Raw genomic sequence first — 5,111 nt, forward strand, 5'->3', positions numbered from 1 at the left:
CCAAGATAATAACTTAATATCAACGGAATGTAAGGGTTCAAACGGAACCCCCTGAAGAACTGAAAGAACTAAATTGAGACTCCAAGGAGGAGTCAAAGGTTTGTAAACAGGCTTGATTCTAACCAGAGCCTGAACAAAGGCTTGAACATCTGGCACAGCTGCCAGCTTTTTGTGAAGTAATACCGACAAGGCAGAAATCTGTCCCTTCAGGGAACTTGCAGATAATCCTTTTTCCAATCCTTCTTGAAGGAAGGATAGAATCCTAGGAATCTTAACCTTGTCCCAAGGGAATCCTTTAGATTCACACCAACAGATATATTTTTTCCAAATTTTGTGGTAAATCTTTCTAGTCACAGGCTTTCTGGCCTGAACAAGAGTATCGATCACAGAATCTGAGAATCCTCGCTTCGATAAAATCAAGCGTTCAATCTCCAAGCAGTCAGCTGGAGTGAAACCAGATTCGGATGTTCGAACGGACCCTGAACAAGAAGGTCTCGTCTCAAAGGTAGCTTCCAAGGTGGAGCCGATGACATATTCACCAGATCTGCATACCAAGTCCTGCGTGGCCACGCAGGAGCTATCAAGATCACCGACGCCCTCTCCTGCTTGATCCTGGCTATCAGCCTGGGGATGAGAGGAAATGGCGGGAACACATAAGCTAGTTTGAAGGTCCAAGGTGCTACTAGTGCATCCACTAGAGCCGCCTTGGGATCCCTGGATCTGGCCCCGTAGCAAGGAACTTTGAAGTTCTGACGAGAGGCCATCAGATCCATGTCTGGAATGCCCCACAGGTGAGTGACTCGGGCAAAGATTTCCGGATGGAGTTCCCACTCCCCCGGATGCAATGTCTGACGACTCAGAAAATCCGCTTCCCAATTTTCCACTCCTGGGATGTGGATAGCAGACAGGTGGCAGGAGTGAGACTCCGCCCAAAGAATAATTTTGGTTACTTCTTCCATCGCTAGGGAACTCCTTGTTCCCCCCTGATGGTTGATGTACGCAACAGTCGTCATGTTGTCTGATTGAAACCGTATGAACCTGGTCCTCGCAAGCTGGGGCCAGGCCTGGAGCGCATTGAATATCGCTCTCAGTTCCAGAATATTTATCGGTAGAAGAGATTCTTCCCGAGACCAAAGACCCTGAGCTTTCAGGGATCCCCAGACCGCGCCCCAGCCTATCAGACTGGCGTCGGTCGTGACAATGACCCACTCTGGTCTGTGGAACATCATCCCTTGAGACAGATTGTCCAGGGACCCACCAACGGAGTGAGTCTCTGGTCCTCTGATTTACTTGTATCTTCGGAGACAAGTCTGTATAGTCCCCATTCCACTGACTGAGCATGCACAGTTGTAATGGTCTTAGATGAATGCGCGCAAAAGGAACTATGTCCATCGCCGCCACCATCAACCCGATCACTTCCATGCACTGAGCTATGGAAGGAAGAGGAACGGAATGAAGTATCCGACAAGAGTCCAGAAGCTTTGTTTTTCTGGCCTCTGTTAGAAAGATCCTCATTTCTAAGGAGTCTATAATTGTTCCCAAGAAGGGAACCCTTGTTGACGGGGATAGAGAACTCTTTTCCACGTTCACTTTCCAGCCGTGAGATCTGAGAAAGGCCAGGACAATGTCCGTGTGAGCCTTTGCTTGAGGAAGGGACGACGCTTGAATCAGAATGTCGTCCAGGTAAGGTACTACTGCAATGCCCCTTGGTCTTAGCACCGCTAGAAGGGACCCTAGTACCTTTGTGAAAATCCTTGGAGCAGTGGCTAATCCGAAAGGAAGCGCCACGAACTGGTAATGTTTGTCCAGGAATGCAAACCTTAGGAACCGATGATGTTCCTTGTGGATAGGAATATGTAGATACGCATCCTTTAAATCCACCGTGGTCATAAATTGACCTTCCTGGATGGAAGGAAGGATAGTTCGAATGGTTTCCATCTTGAACGATGGGACCTTGAGAAATTTGTTTAAGATCTTGAGATCTAGGATTGGTCTGAACGTTCCCTCTTTTTTGGGAACTATGAACAGATTGGAGTAGAACCCCATCCCTTGTTCTCTTAATGGAACAGGATGAATCACTCCCATTTTTAACAGGTCTTCTACACAATGTAAGAACGCCTGTCTTTTTATGTGGTCTGAAGACAACTGCGACTTGTGGAACCTCCCCCTTGGGGGAAGTCCCTTGAATTCCAGAAGATAACCCTGGGAGACTATTTCTAGCGCCCAAGGATCCAGAACATCTCTTGCCCAAGCCTGAGCGAAGAGAGAGAGTCTGCCCCCCACCAGATCCGGTCCCGGATCGGGGGCCAATATTTCATGCTGTCTTGGTAGCAGTGGCAGGTTTCTTGGCCTGCTTTCCCTTGTTCCAGCCTTGCATTGGACTCCAAGCTGGCTTGGCCTGAGAAGTATTACCCTCTTGCTTAGAGGACGTAGCACCTTGGGCTGGTCCGTTTTTACGAAAGGGACGAAAATTAGGTCTATTTTTTGCCTTGAAGGGCCGATCCTGAGGAAGGGCGTGGCCCTTACCCCCAGTGATATCAGATATAATCTCTTTCAAGTCAGGACCAAACAGCGTTTTCCCCTTGAAAGGAATGTTTAGTAGCTTGTTCTTGGAAGACGCATCAGCCGACCAAGATTTCAACCAAAGCGCTCTGCGCGCCACAATAGCAAACCCAGAGTTCTTAGCCGCTAACTTAGCCAATTGCAAAGAGGCGTCTAGAGTGAAAGAATTAGCCAATTTGAGAGCATTGATTCTGTCCATAATCTCCTCATAAGGAGGAGAGTCACTATCGAGCACCTTAAGCAGTTCATCAAACCAGAAATATGCGGCTGTAGTGACAGGGACAATGCATGAAATGGGTTGTAGAAGGTAACCCTGCTGAACAAACATCTTTTTAAGCAAACCTTCTAATTTTTTATCCATAGGATCTTTGAAAGCACAACTATCCTCTATGGGAATAGTGGTGCGTTTGTTTAAAGTAGAAACCGCTCCCTCGACCTTGGGGACTGACTGCCATAAGTCCTTTCTGGGGTCGACCATAGGAAACAATTTTTTAAATATGGGGGGAGGGACGAAAGGAATACCGGGCCTTTCCCATTCTTTATTAACAATGTCCGCCACCCGCTTGGGTATAGGAAAAGCTTCTGGGAGCCCCGGCACCTCTAGGAACTTGTCCATTTTACATAGTTTCTCTGGGATGACTAAATTTTCACAATCATCCAGAGTGGATAATACCTCCTTAAGCAAAATGCGGAGATGTTCCAATTTAAATTTAAATGTAATCACATCAGATTCAGCCTGCTGAGAAATGTTCCCTAAATCAGTAATTTCTCCCTCAGACAAAACCTCCCTGGCCCCCTCAAATTGGGTTAGGGGCCCTTCAGAGATATTAATATCAGCGTCGTCATGCTCTTCAGTAACTAAAACAGAGCATCCACGCTTACGCTGACAAGGGTTCATTTTGGCTAAAATGTTTTTGACAGAATTATCCATTACAGCCGTTAATTGTTGCATAGTAAGGAGTATTGGCGCGCTAGATGTACTAGGGGCCTCCTGAGTGGGCAAGACTCGTGTAGACGAAGGAGGGAATGATGCAGTACCATGCTTACACCCCTCACTTGAGGAATCATCTTGGGCATCATTGTCATTATCACATAAATCACATTTATTTAAATGAATAGGAATTCTGGCTTCCCCACATTCAGAACACAGTCTATCTGGTAGTTCAGACATGTTAAACAGGCATAAACTTGATCAGAAAGTACAAAAAAACGTTTTAAAATAAAACCGTTACTGTCACTTTAAATTTTAAACTGAACACACTTTATTACTGCAATTGCGAAAAAACATGAAGGAATTGTTCAAAATTCACCAAATTTTCACCACAGCGTCTTAAAGCCTTGAAAATATTGCACACCAATTTTGGAAGCTTTAACCCTTAAAATAACGGAACCGGAGCCGTTTTAAGCTTTAAACCCCTTTACAGTCCCTGGTATCTGCTTTGCTGAGACCCAACCAAACCCAAAGGGGAATACGATACCAAATGACGCCTTCAGAAGTCTTTTATGAGTATCAGAGCTCCTCTCACATGCGACTGCATGCCATGCCTCTCAAAAACAAGTGCGCAACACCGGCGCGAAAATGAGACTCTGCCTATGCTTTGGGAAAGCCCCTAAAGAATAAGGTGTCTAAAACAGTGCCTGCCGATATTATTAAATCAAAATACCCAGAATAAATGATTCCTCAAGGCTAAATAAGTGTTAATATCAATCGATTTAGCCCAAAAAAAGTCTACAGTTTAAATAAGCCCTTGTGAAGCCCTTATTTACAATCGTAATAAACATGGCTTACCGGATCCCATAGGGAAAATGACAGCTTCCAGCATTACATCGTCTTGTTAGAATGTGTCATACCTCAAGCAGCAAGAGACTGCAAACTGTTCCCCCAACTGAAGTTAATTGCTCTCAACAGTCCTGTGTGGAACAGCCATGGATTTTAGTTACGGTTGCTAAAATCATTTTCCTCATACAAACAGAATTCTTCATCTCTTTTCTGTTTCTGAGTAAATAGTACGTACCAGCACTATTTGAAAATAACAAACTCTTGATTGAATAATGAAAAACTACAGTTAAACACTAAAAAACTCTAAGCCATCTCCGTGGAGATGTTGCCTGTACAACGGCAAAGAGAATGACTGGGGTAGGCGGAGCCTAGGAGGGATCATGTGACCAGCTTTGCTGGGCTCTTTGCCATTTCCTGTTGGGGAAGAGAATATCCCACAAGTAAGGATGACGCCGTGGACCGGACACACCTATGTTGGAGAAACAGAGTCCAAAACCTGGAGGTCAGAAGGCAAAGAGACAATGACCAAGGACGTGCCTGGCACGTCCTCTGGGGTTTCAGACGCTGGAATCGATCCTGATCGCTTCCAGACACTTTCAGGGTATTGCAGTGATGCCTCGATATTTTTACTTTTTTTTAACCACCGATGCAGAGAGAGCCACTCTGTGACCCTCTCTGCATCGGCCAGCAATGTTGCTGATCATTGGCAGGTGGGAGCCATAGCAGGGTAGTGGGCGGGCGGGCGGCCCATCGCTGGAGTAGTTCTAGC

This window comes from Bombina bombina, chromosome 3, assembly GCF_027579735.1.
Source record: "Bombina bombina isolate aBomBom1 chromosome 3, aBomBom1.pri, whole genome shotgun sequence".
Lineage (NCBI taxonomy): Eukaryota > Metazoa > Chordata > Amphibia > Anura > Bombinatoridae > Bombina > Bombina bombina.